Here is a 14,484-nt window from a genome sequence, read left to right on the forward strand (position 1 = left end):
GCAGCTTAACATTAGTTGAGCCGAGAGCTGGATAGCAGAGGGGGCCTCGAGTGGTAATTTACGAGGTATCGAAGACCTTGTACACTCCTACCCGCCAACGAGTCGGCCTCGCCCCGCGGAATCCAGTCTTGGCCTTAACGCACCGATACCTTTCCCATGACCACTTTCGGCCTATCTGTGCACACCCGGTCTGTACACACGTACGTCAGGTACGGCTGCCTCTCCGGGCTCTTGATGTTTGTGCCTTTACCATTTACAGTGCTCCTCGTGTCGACGACGCGGTAGGGTACCTTGTCGATATAGTCTATCTGGGTCTGTGCTTCGCTGGCTCTGCTCCGTGATCCGCGTGATTTCTCTTCTTAACGTCACCTATCGCCCGTGAAGTGTCAACGAGGCGATTTCTTAGCGCCGGCTTGTTCCTTTGCCCCCATGAACAAATGGTTGGCCGACACGCGTCCTGGATTAAGTCCTTCTATCCCGGCAACGTCGATACCTCTCCACGCTTTCTGTCTCTGTGTCTTTTTTATCCTCTGCCACGCTCTTCTTTCGCAACTTACTTTTTATTTTATCATTGGAGTAGATTCTTTGCCCGAGCCTGATGCTGGTTTTTTTTGGTTTCGTTTCTATCCCTCGTATCCTGCTGACTGATTACCATATTCGAAGATCGATTCGATCGAACTAATCCCCGCGATTAGAGATCGTACGGTAGTCTCGTAGAATAATAACTCGACTCAACCGGAGCATTCCGTGTCAACATGAAATGTGTCGGCTTGCGGTCGAAGCGTAATTAGGTCGCCTGTAGGGTATGATATACCCGAACAAGAGATAGACCCCTGATCCCCAGAGGTTCCGAAGATTGACCGATATCGACCAGCGTGTCCAAACTGCCCGAAATCGTTGATTAATAACGTCGCAGTGGAAAATGGCTCGACCTGTAATTGAATCGTTCCACGGACGCTTTGGTAACGAGAAAGTCGTGTACCCTCGACCTCGATGCCACTACAATTACCTCTGATCCGCTTTATTTATCGGCGCGACTTTATTCGTCTCGAAAACGCCCGGCTCGAACGATCCACCTTCGAAGTTGGAAGGTGTTAAGTGACGTGCTGCGATTAAATATCTTGGTTTTCGCGGCACGTGTGTTAATCGACTTCCGAGTCGTGTCAACGGGACTGATTTACGCGTGGAAGCCGAGGAGGATTCATTCGCGGCGATAACAAAACTATGCGCGAGTACGCGCGCGCGAAATGACGCGTTTAAATTTTCTACACGCGCGGTCGAGAGTGGATTTCCTTGACGCGAGGTGTTAAGTCACCGATAGATGTACTGGCAACGCACTCCGCGAGTAGCTTAGAGGTCATGAAGTTGTCGAGCCGACGAATTATTTCCCCGTGCACTTTGTGTAACCTGTACGTTGCCGATCTGTCGTCGGTTATGCTCGCTGGTACACGCTCGTAACTACGACTGTCCCGTGGATTTAATGGAATCTCACATACGACAAACGTGTACCAGATACTACGGTATCGCAGTTCGTCGGTTGTTTCGTGCCAAATTTCGTTCTCAATTAGCCGAGGCCCGGCTCATCGATCATCCATCGCGCCTGATCACCGTGTAGGCGAGATTATCGCTGGCAGCTGTGGACGCGAACCCTTTCGTAAGACCTTGTTTCTTCGGGAATGTTGATGAATGCAACAACCAACTACAGGAAATCTTGTTACGTTCACCTAAAGAACCGAAAGAGTGTCAGCTGATCTTGAGAGGCTGTCAGTTAGAACACGTTCCGTTGCACTGAACAATTTCCGATGGAATGTGTTCCGTGTACTGTCGCGCGTTTCACGGACCGACCTACCGCTTCGACGAATCCAGCAGTCCCAATTTGGAGATACAGGGTGGTACCACAGAGTGAGAAACGAGACATGTTTTCGTTTTAACCCTGCGGGGTGGATGTAGAATATTCTTTCCTCGTAAATGAACGACAGATAGTCTTCGAAGCGACCTTTCCGGATCCTTTCATTCGTTTCCTCCGTTTTAATTAGACTCGTTTCGACGATCTTAATTAGAAGGTTGGGACAAAGAGACGGTGACCGCCTTACTTACGCTTATTGACCTGCGAAACTCGCGTCTCGATGAGGGGCGTAACGGCGGGCTTAAGTTATTCGAATAATTCGAACGTCAAGCTTCCGTGGGAGGCGGTGCTCGCGACCAAAATTGGGAAGCGGGTAAGTTGAATTGGCAGTTGTACGATATCGTATACCCTCCGAGTCGGCTTCCAGGTTTCGTAGCCGTGCTACGTAACTAGCTGGTGTAAATTTCGTGCACAAAGTTCGCCTTAACCGCTGACGTAATCGGCGAACGATGAACGTACTCGATGTCTCTGATTAACACGTTCTGCTTGGCGTTATCTTTATACGACTTTCGAAATGGCAATTCTCGTGATACTAACGTACGAAGAACTAATTGTAAGTTATTAAAAATTTGTTCCTCAGTTTCCCTACCATATTTTACTGGAAAAACATTGCACTTATCTGTATGCATATTATGTACTGTAATATTATAAATGTCACATTTCGAAGAAAACACGAAAAATATAAAATTTTCATTTCCGAAGAATCTAAAGGGACTTCTTAGTGAAAGGTTTTGGCATGTATCACCGGTGGTACACGCGGCATGGAACATGTTAATAAGCTTACGCCTCACTCTTCACTACCGCGACGACGAAGACCATGACAACGACGTCGCTACATTTTTCAAATTAATGCCCGGTAATCTTGGCTGACAATCGTTTCAAAAGGGGATTACGTGACGGGGTGACCGAGAATGATTAAACGGGGCCTGGCTACGTGACGGAGAGAAGAATGACGGTGACCATGTTAATGTCTGGCCACACGCCATACAACGATTACGCGGCCTTTCAGCATCCTTCGCGGTGCATTTGCGCCGGCTAAAAACTAGTATCTGCTCGGCCGCGGAGAGTTTTCGCGGGGTATTTATCTTTTCACTTAACGGCCGCGATGATGTCTGTTTTCGCGCACGCCTTCGACTCAGTGCCTCGGTGTACCATTGATGCTTTCTATCTGTTTAAATACGTCTTCTTAAAAGTACGTATTTATCAATATTTTTTCCGTCGTCTACGATGATGTCGTTGGCGTCGAAACCGTATAGGGTACTCGATCATCTGACATGGATACACGTAGCTGTAATTTCGAAGACAGCCTTCGCCTCTTTTTCTGAAGGTATAATTATAGCAAAGGGTTTTCACAGAGTCGTTTAAAGCCAACGGAGAGCGTACGCGAAGGTCAAAGGAAATAATTTTCAGTTAAAATTTAGAGCAACCTCGAGGAAAAGAGAGACTGATTTACCAGATGGCACGGATTGCTGTCGTCCCAGAGGTAGCACCTGGTGACCAGCCGCTTTCAATCTGCCACCCTATGCTGCTCGTAAAACTTAGCTGGCCGCTCTAACGACGGTCATTAAAGCGGCGATAGAAAAGTTTGGGACGTGCATCGTTGGCGATAATTAACGATCGACCGAGTGTATCCTCGTGAACGTGAAACATTATCCGCTGAAAAACCGATGTTTATCTCGATGATGAATTCGAAGTACCAAAGGCCTTGAAAGGGCTATTAAACCGGAAGCCAACGGCAGAGGGCGCACTCTTAATATCGTTAATGGCGTCCAAATTTGCCGGGGGAATTGCTTTCTTAAACGATAAATTCGCTGGGAACAACATCGAAATTTATTACGAGGAAATTGCAACGTTCATTAATCTTTTCCTCCGGTGTATCCTTTCGGTAGTGGATTCGAGCGAGGAGAACGCAACAGTTTTCACCGTCTATCGGCACGCTGCTGCTCCGCGGGCTATTTGTATTTACTTGGAAATGCTAAGCAGAGAGAATTCGATCCACCTTGTGCGTTCATGTTTTATTTAACAGTTTCTCGAAAACAACCGCGAAACCTGGAAACATCTCTTCCACGTAGATTCCACGCACGTTGGGTTCTCTTGCGACGTCTCGTTCGCGGAGTACCGTTCGACGTATACCGATAAATATCCATGGTTAATGTCAACCGAGTTCCACGAGGCAGCTTGTTCCACGTGAAACTCTATCTGTTGATAGGTTAACCGGCGATCGTACGATTCCCAACAAAACGTTTTCGCGCGGTCGAAGCGCACCTATCGCGTTGTTTCCGGTCTCGTACGATGCCATTCTTATTAGGTGCGATCCTCGCGGATTCGCTCTCACGATCAAACACGCAAGCATCCACTTACGAACAATACTGCGAATTGTCTCCAGTTAAATAGACCAGGTTAAATAGGACGTACTCTATGCGCTTCACGTTCTGCTCGTCTAGACTTTCGCCGAGATAAGCAATCTCTAACGTCACTTATGTTTCTCCCAACGTTTCTACTTCCGAGCTTCCGATAATCACGCCGATGATTAAGCACAAGATTAAACAAAAGTTAGGGAAATGCTTGGAGAGACCTTCTCCAAGAGACGTAAAGTTTCGTAACTTCCTGTCAGGTTCAGCTACGAAATTCTCTTCCGAGAAAGAGAAACTGATTGTAACTGCCGAATAAAAAAGAAAATTAGGCATTTGACGCTTTTGTAAACGCGTACTTGTTACCCGCGTGGCATATACGATCTGCTCAGGTTCTTTTATTTTCGTTTTGATGGCACAATTTACAGGTAGAAAATCGTGCGATTAATTGCGCCGTTAGTCGAGATTACGTTCACGATGCAGGTATCGTTTATTCGCTCGCACGACTCGTTTCTTACGAGCTGGAAACGACCTCCGGCTAGCAGTCTCTCTTGCGAAGGCGAAATCGCGAACCAGCCGAGCAGTTTTAGACCGTCGCGTCGTTGATAAACTGTCCTTGGGGAACGAGTCCCGATCGCTTTGTCACGTCGTCTAGGTTTACGGGAATGGAGATCGAGTAACTTCAACGCCTCCTTCTGCTGCTGTAGGCATCCTTTCTTTTTTCCTTCTTCTTCAATTTTCTTCCGTTCTCAGCCACCTTCTCCCGAAAGACTCTCGTCTAAAACTGTGTTCGGCGATCCTCCGAGAGATCGATTCTCGAAAGGTTTTTGAAAAGGATCAATCAACGCTTCGCGTATAGTGAGAAATATCGACACGTCTTCGAGAAAAATAATCCTCGAAAGTACATCTGCAGTTTGCAATACAATTTTCCAAGGATTTTTGTCTGAATTCAAAGATCACCCTCTCAAAGTTTTTAAAAGTGGAATTTACATATCCGGTCTAACCATTCTAGAGACAAGTTTCTTTTAAACTACTCCATAAACACGCCACCACTGTTTCTCTGCCGCTCTTAATCTGCGCAAGATAGACAAACGAGACTTTAACGAGTGCCTCGTGGAAGCTATCCAACGAGTTTTCTCGTATAGCATTAGCGCGTTAAATCGTTTAAAACAGTTTAAATCATCGTGATTCCTTTGTTACATGGGCGAAGTGTTTTATCCACGAAGCATCGAAGCGAAAGGGAAATTCTTGGCCCTTCTTGAGATCGTTCTTACGACGTCGTTCAACGATTCCGCGTGTCGTGCCCGTTTAATACGGAGTCACGTCGACGTCTGGCTCGTACGATCGGATTCTTATTACCTGCGATCCCGTCGCGTCGTTCTCACGATGAAAATGTGTGCGCACAGCAAATAGTCTGGCCAGTCTGTCGATAATAAACTATCGTAGGGGCGGCACGAGGAGTACCGTGATCGCTTTGTCGCGTCGCGTAGGTTTACGGGAACGGGGATCGAGTAACTTCAACACCTCTCCATCTTTTTTTTGCCCCTTCTTGTTCTTCAATTTTCTTCCCTTGTTCTTCCACGAGCGTATGCACCCTGTGTCTTTCTCTGACTGCTTCTTGCGGTACGGACCACCGATCCGTTCGGTCCAGGTCTCAGCGAAGAGGACACACGACGATGACGATGACGTTGAACAGAGAAGAAAGCAGGCATAGGGGAGAGTGGAAGGGTAAGAGAAAGAAGGAGAGACGAGCCAGGCCAGATCGGCTGAGATGTAACTGGAGAGCACATTACCTGGTATTAAGTCACCGAGATAACTACCTGTGTGGGAGGTTCCGCGCACCAGACCTCGTGTAAAATACGACGACGCGACCGCGTTGCTTGCTCTTCGTTTTACGAAATATTTCGATTTTTTTCGTCGGTGTCAACGAGCCCCTCCAGGAAGCGCGTACACCCGGTGAGCGTAAAATGGTAGAACGCCGCGAGGAAATATACCATCAGTGTCCTTTCCCGATTTATATGAAACATCGTTGATGTACCGATCAGCGTTCAGAGCCGTGTAACGCGTATTTCTCCAGGTTACCTTTTTTTCGTCGATTTTCTCTTCTTTTATTTAGCTTTACGGTAAATTTCCTGTCTTTATCCGCGTGGGTCGTCCTGGTTGGTAATGTTCTCGACTCGCCGCGTCAAAATGCACGCATCGTGCACACATGATCGTTCGACGGAACGCATGACGAGGCGTGAAAACGCGATTCTTGATGTCTAGTTAACGTTTATATGTAATATCCTTTCCTGTTTCCTCGATTCGAAGAAATTGTTAAGTAGCAAGGCAACTCTTGGTAGACTTGGTATCTTCGTAGTCGTTTGTCGATCGATTCTTCGGTTTGGTAAATTGGATATACGTACATGCTTTCTTATACGCGAGGTTCCTTGTTTCTTCTTGCCGAAGAAGGCTCGCGAATTACAGGAAACGAGCGCGACATGTACGCACGGGTGGTGTACTGGAATTTGCACGTTTATTGTCGCATTAATAATTCATGGTGTTGCGCAATTTTTAATCAGCTGCCGTCTGCCATTGATTGATGCTGCCCTTGCGCCCCCATGGGGCTCGAATTTACATACAGAACGAAAAGGAAAAGTATTGACACGTGATACGTTCCTACCAAACAACCAGCAAAGTCCAATCGCACGTCATAATGGCGCCGTTCTCTTTCTCCCTCTTACGCGCTTTCATTCTTCCCTGAGCCGATCTCTTCTCTACTTCTCGCTTCTCGTCTTTTCCCTTCCTCGCACTGCCTTTCTCCCTTTCATTCTTCCCGATGTATCTTCTCTTCCCTTCGGCCCTTACATCCTCTCGCTCCCACCGACGCGAAAGGGTCCCACAAAGAAGCTAACAAATCGGCCGCGGTGCAGGTGAGGCTTTTTATTTAAAAATTTTTATTGCACCCCGCGCAGCAAAGCATACGTCGTCGTCGTTCGGGGCTCCGCTCGAAAAACCTGTTTGCTCTGCCGCCACCATCACCACCACCATCGCTTCCTTTCACGAGATATTGCTTTACAATACTATATTATATTGCACGGTACGTCGAATTTTGCCTGTTTGGATTTAACGAGAGACTCGCCGGAGGATCGCGCGAGCTCTCGCGGACCTTGTGTTGCGTTCTTTCTCTCCTCTCTCGATGCAACCGCATCGCTGCATATGCGAGTCTTTCGCGCCACGATGTGTTTCAGCGAACACCACCATCATGGTCCGTCGTTACTCATCGTAGCGTACAACGATATCCGCCGTCTACTTCTTTTTCTCCCTCTGTGCCGCGCCGAAATTCGCGTATCCTCGCGTTAAACTCTGATTACATTCGGGATAATATTGAACGATCGTATATATCGCATAATGGGACACACCGATCCGCCTCAAGCCCACCAGCCTCTCCTTTTACGACGTTGCGCGATCTTTCATTCCATGGCTTCTTTACGACCTCCTCGTTTCGGAGCATCGTAGTTTTTTGAATAATTGGAACGTCATCTATTTCAAAGATTACGCTCGCCCTTCTGAGTACGAATATATCGGTTTGAACAGTTGGGGGATCGTTTTCCTGTCATTTTGATTTTTATATCCTCTTATTGATTATATACGTTCTTTATTTTCTGACGATTGCCTTAAAATCAATCTTTATCACGGAACCGTATAAATAACATGCCAATTTATACGAAGTCTGTAGGATTATGCCGTATCTGCTCGCTCGATCGGAACAACGAAACTCCAAATATTTGGAATAGGTAATTTGTGTACAGGTATGCAGCGATCTGTAGATGCGGATCTAGGGAATCTTTTTTCGAAATTAAACTCCAAGTATTCTAGCATCCGGTGAATCGATTAGCTCTGGATAATTTAACACGGTAGCCGTTAATCGTTCGGACGAGCTCGGCTGTCCCAATTTCGACTTAATCCTCGACGAACCGCAGATAGATAGCGGCAAATCCGTACAGCGAGTTTCTTTTCGACGACGCAAGTACAAAGTACGTGGTTCGTAGGTGTAGACGCGTCGCCATTAATCTTGCAAGATGTTTCTTTCGTACATTGTCCACCTCGGGGCCGCTTGGTCCACCGTGCAAAAACTTAGCGGAATTCTAGCAGGGGATTGGCAACTTTTTTCCAATATCCGTGGCTCCAAGCCCGAATGACCGTTAAAGCAAATGCTAGGTCCTTAAGTTGCTATGGTATAACGGAGGGAACGCATGTAGAGACAAACTTTATGGCTCTATAAATTGTTGTTTCGGTCCTCTATTGTATATCTTTATTGACCTTCGCGCGGCCGTACCAGTTAACCGGAATGCCATTAATAACGGAAATGGATATTCGATTAGCCGAATACGGAGATAAAAAGCGTTCGCCCGGGAGAGCAATTCCACGGTAAAAAGCTGCTGGAACTATTTAATAACGAAACCGTGAACCGAGCCACACCGCCGTCGCGGTGAAAATTTACCGTGACTAGACGCGCGCGACGAGAGCGTGCAACCGAGGGGACTACAGGGTGGCAAAAAGCCCCGGGATTCATTGAATACCACGTTGCTCCTTGACTAAACGAATTACTCGACCGTGCTACCGATGCATCCGCTCCCCTTTCACGATCTCGCGGAACCGATAAGAAATTCCTTCAAAAGGCAGGGAAAGCCGCGACCAGAAGGCCTATGTGTTCTCGGTTACCTGAGAAATTTCGGTTTCGGCCGTGTCGATCTTTTTTCCCTTCTGCTTTCAAGATCGGCTTGGTATCCAGAAAATTCCTCCGCCAAAAACTACGTAGACACGCGCAGTCTTGGACCTTTGTAGACCATTTTATCTTATAGGATCGAGATGTTTGAGATTTCCAATGCGATATCGTTGGAAACCGAAAATCACCTGCACCCTCGAAGGAGCAGTATTCGAGGATTTGGGTGTACGACCAAAACCGATTGGTTCTCGATCAGGAGAACCTGTATGGTACGGTACCGGTGATTTCGGGTACTTTGCCCGAATCGGCACCAGCAATCGAGAAAATCGCTACGTGTCCGATGGGTACGAATCGGGGGCGGACAGGTAGGCTTGTGTGCCATTCCGCGGATTATTTGTACGCAATCTGTAAGCGGTGCTGCGGGGGCCGGATTGAACGCGGAACAAGGGGAGGAGGAAGCATTGAAAGCGACAGACGGAGAAAGAGGATAGAAAAAATTTGCTGGCTCGCGTGTTGGTGCGTGCGCGGACTCGCGTAACACACGGCTCGCCTCGAGATGGGAAGAAGAGGAGGCGAAAAAGGATCAGAAGGGAAAGGAGGTAGTGTATATGGGGAAAGGTTGGAGGTAGGGTAAAACGCCGAGGGAGGAACCACCTCGGTGTATGTATCGTGGAACAGGAGAGAAGCAGCGTGCGCTGGCTGTACTCGCATCTCTTTTTCTCTCTTCGTCTTGCGTAGCTCGTCCGTTTTCCTCCTTCCTTTACTCTTCGCTCAAAGCTCCGGGCAGATTCTCAGAAGCTACCGGTGCTGGAGGAATCCGCGTGGAGCTGGATTATACTGCTAAAGGGTATATTTATCGGGCGAGAATGTATGCAGAAGCGCGGACATCGGCACAAAGGGGCCGCCCTTGCGGATTTAGCCTTGACGCAACTTCCAGAGTGGACTCACGGATTCGATGCTGGCCGCGGTTCTCCCGTCCAGCCAGACTGTCCCTCTCTTTCTCTCTCTCTCTCTCTCTTCCTCCGTCATCCCCGCGTAATGGATTGCCCAACTTTCCTCTTCTTACGGTTTACGTTTCTTCTTCCGAACCTGAAGGCCCCTCCCTCGCGTTGGTACTCACGTGCGTGCCCTCCGTCCACGACTATGAATCGTTTTTATTGATACGTTTTATTGAACCACTTCATCAGACCGGTGCGACTCTCTGCCTCCCTCTGTTCCTGTCTTCGCCTCTCTTTCGCGTTGATTCTACGTACATGTACGGCACATACACACGTTGTAAGAACGCGTCTCGCGAGTACGCTACACCGAATGGGTTCGAGTAAACATCGTACGTACGAGCTTGTACGTGGACCTGGCCATCGGACTTGGCGAAGAATCCCGATGGATAAAGCGATCGGAGTTCTAGAGGCTAGCGGGCCGTTTATACCGATACACCGCGATTATGAGCTCTGTTTATGGGCGGTGATTTTCTCGCCGTGGTTCCATCTATTATTTTCACACCGGTGCACGGAGATTTACACGGTTATGTAGTACCGAGCCTCCTCGATGAATCTCGTAAACTGTTCTTTTTTTCGTCCCTCGTAATTGCTTCCAATCGATTCGATTCGCACCGTGTATCCTTTAGAGAGATTCGAGATCGTGAAACGACGTACCACGTACGTCGAATCGCTAACCGCATACATTGTCGCGTTTGTTCAGAATCCTTGAAGGAAAACGTTTAGGTAGAGTAAATGAAATGTATAGGATTCGCGTGGACAGTTTGTCGCGGCCCGATTGTAACCTCGTTCCGGTAGAACTTAACGTTTGCGTAAAACGTGATTGGTGACGTATAAAATTCTTGTCTGGCTCCTGAGATTATCGGCCGTCCCTCTACGAGAACGTTTTTAGCGACTCGATCAATTACCACGAGTGCCTGGTGAATTTACGCGTTCATTTAGATTTCTGGAATATCCGCCCCGTAAAGTAGCCACGCAGATAGAGTCCTCGCGATCGTCCTCCGCCGCGTAACGCGGTAATGAGCTATCTTTATGGGCCGAGTTTTTATCGGGCCTATTATTTGCGCGCGCGCGCTTGTTCGCGGGCCCTCAACGACGCGTTTTATCGCCGCGACGTGCGATTCGTTCGCTGGTGATTCGCATGCATCTTTCGCCGCCCGGGAACAGCCTCTATAACGCCGATTTTTAAATTATCAACATTTTTTTCAACTTTCTTAATACCGACCAGAAATATTGTACTATTGGAACCTTAACTCCATTGATAATCACTGGACGCCCATATATTTTACATATTTATTAATTTATTTACGGACAAAAGCTCCTGGACACTACACTAATCTTTCGAAAGAAACGTATCGTACAAAATTTGTGTTGTACACTCTTTAACACATCAACATAGACGCTGCAAACGCTTGACGTAGCTTCGAAGAAAAATTGATAAAACGGTCTGCCAAAAATCCAGCTTGAATTAGCCTGTTCCATTAATGGCCTACCAAATTCTACGGTTTCCCTTTTCGTGCGTGGCGGTCGATGTTTCATAGACCCCTCCCCCATGACCACGATGGTGTATCCGGTTTCCATCATCCTTCGCAAAGGATAGAACGCGAAAAAGAGGAAGAAAAAATGAGAGATCGCGCGTCTTGAACCGTATCGTGCTTTGACGGGAGTTTGGTGGGTGCAGTCGCGGTTTTCAGGGCCGACGTCTAACGAGTCGGTAAGGCCGGCTAATGGATTGCCCAACTTTTTCTCTGTCCTCTTATTCAGCCGTACTCTCATTCATCCTTTGGTAGCGGCCGTTTCTACTCCGACTGGGTTTTGGTCCGCGTGCGCTTTGTTCGCGTTCGAATCGAATGGCGGGAAATATGCGCGGTTTCAAAGAGAGGATAATCGATGGACGGACGATAAGAGAAACGCTCGAGGAGATATCGTTATGGAAGGGGCTGGTTTTCGAGATAGGGGATCGATTCTCTCTGTGGGAATGGGACGAATTTGTCGCGCGAGGCGGCTCGTCCGCGAATTTATTCGCGTCGCTGGTGGATTTTACGGATTCGAAGGCCAAATCGACGTGGCCCTGTCCGCCGAGAGTCGACCAGTTCGGGTAATGGATTGCCCACCTTTCCTTCTTTCACGTTCGCCAACCCGTCCTTGTTTCGCAAACTGTCGGGATACGAGCGTCGCGATGCGGAGAGCGCGTGGAACCGAACTCGGCGAGCTCTCGCGGTGTTTTTATTAGAATTCGGCATCGGCCAGGGAAACCGCCTCCTATACCGGCCTCGATAAGATAAAACAATCTTTCGATTAATTAGCACCCCGTTATAGTACAGCTTCCTGCTTTTAATTAAAGAAGTGTTCGCGGCAGAGTCTGCAAGATAGGCGGAATTTATTACGACGCGTCTTGTAATAAATTTCACTTACCTCGCCACTCGACGCGTTCACCTCGTCCCCCCTTGACTCAGCTTGGTCGTGCGCGCGCGACCGCCTCTAACGTAATTGTTATACATGCGCAGGATTTTTACTCGCGAATATATTACGTCCTCGCGTATTGTGTTTTACGAGATTCCCAGTCGTGGCCAGGATATTCTCGCGCATTGCAAATCGGAAGTGCCGTAGCTGGAGACGATATAGGGATATCGCGAAAATAAGGCGTTAAGTATAATTAGCAACTGCTTCATCAACTGTATATTGGGTTGGCAACCAAGTAATTGCGGATTTTGTCAATGCCACCTATTGACAATAGAATTACGTGCGTTTCGTATCACGATACCTACGCAGATTCGCGAAAATATTCGGTCATTTTTAAACACCTTTCATGAATATACTATGAACGTTATGCGAAACGCTTTAAAATTTCATTGACAATTTTTTAGCAAAGAAAGAACCATATTTCGAAATGGCGTGTCTCGAATTGTTTATTTCGATCCACGAAACTTGCAAAGTGTAACTATTCTTTCTATTTTTTCTGTATCACTACCATACATACCTTCTTTAAAAACTTCCTTTTTTCTGCAATGGTCGGGATTACAAAATCGTAGAATATTCTGAGATAACCAAGAACAATTAAATACCATCGTCAAGCGTCGATCGCCAACTGGTTGGTTTATTTTAATCACCAAGTTTCTAGAACCATAAAGTTGCCGGCTGAACAAATCCCTGCGCGATGTTTCGCGTGGAATCCTGCGTTCGCGAGTTGTCGGCTGGATGGAAGGTTATTTCGCGTGATAGTGCAGGAAGGTAGAAAGGAGTGGTAGAGGAGAGAAAGAAAAATTGCGGAAAGCGACGCGGCCGGAAAAGGGTCAGAGAGGTCTCAGCGAGGATAAGAAGATTACGCGTCGAGCCGTATCGGTCGTTTTCGCTTTAACAGTCAACCCTTTTAGCAGTCAAACCGAATATACCTCCCTTGAAGCCTCGGGTCGGTTCCGATTTAGAGCGCGGGACCGAGAGGCTGGCGAGAGGGCCGGGGCTTACAGCGATATCCACTCGCGTTGATCCTCGTTTCCCGAAGCCGGCCATTGTTGCGAAGGAACGAGAGCGTAGGTGTGTCGAGGGATATCTCCGAGTCGATGGGGATGGCTCGCGGAACGGTTATGTTCTTCCGGAGAGTGGGATCTCGCGCGTTCGTTCGTTTCGTTCTTACGCTCGTTCTTTCGGTTTTTCGTTGACTGTTCCGTACATTCTGTTCCTTCGTTTCGTTCCGTTTGGCGTCGTTCAAAGGCGATGGGCATCGAAGTGTTTTAGTATTCCGTGGTCGTTCCACGGACGATTTATGGGGTAAGAAGAACATGCGGGTCAAGGGGACCACGCATATTAACCGGCGCACTATAAATTCGTTTGGCCCGCGTATATTTCGTGCCTACCTGCGGAGGCCACTTTTGGGTGAAACACGACAGCAGCCTCTCTAACCAATCGAAGGGGCCCCGTCAAGTACGACGATATTTTTAGCCTCGCCTATCTACCGGTCCTGTGAACGCCGCGAGATTTATGCGTGTGTATCGTCGTAGCATTTATCAGCCACGCGTACGTATATATGTATACGTATACACTGAAAATTACCTAGATGCTAATGCCTTCCGAATAAAATGCGCGCCGTACGAGATTACTGGCGATTTTTCACAGCGTCCGGTAATTTATACTTCGGCCCGCGTACGGCACCAGGTCTCCCCGCGTTTTCTCTCTTTCGTCCTCTCCTCCCTATATTTCCTGGCGTTTGTTAATCGAGCGAATGCAAGTTCGCGATACTGTTCGAAAAAATATCCGAATCTCTACCATAATGTTGCAATTCCGTGCGCATTCGATTCGAATACGGCGGACTCGAAGTTGAACTCGAAGTCTCGCGTCCATCCGCGATGGTTCTGGATCGAGTGACCGCGGTCGAAGCCACGGGGAACGAATTTCCCCGTCGATCTCGGAGAATTTACTGCGACACCGGCGATCCTCGTACAAATCTCCCGTCCTTCGTTCGCAATACGTTCCCGTCGAGTCGAAAAATCTTTGCGGTGCGCTCGTATCGAAATGGATGGCGCGTGT

The 14,484-nt window shown here is 47.9% G+C and overlaps 1 protein-coding gene across 1 annotated transcript in view; it reads left to right on the plus strand.

The window, feature by feature from the left end:
* The window catches only part of LOC100740140 (lysine-specific histone demethylase 1A), a 102,910-nt gene that overhangs the window by 6,083 nt on the left and 82,343 nt on the right, over positions 1-14,484 (plus strand). The gene's annotated exons all lie outside the window — the stretch shown is intronic.

Source organism: Bombus impatiens, unplaced genomic scaffold (assembly GCF_000188095.3).
Source record: "Bombus impatiens unplaced genomic scaffold, BIMP_2.2 scf_0317, whole genome shotgun sequence".
NCBI classification, from domain to species: Eukaryota; Metazoa; Arthropoda; class Insecta; order Hymenoptera; family Apidae; genus Bombus; species Bombus impatiens.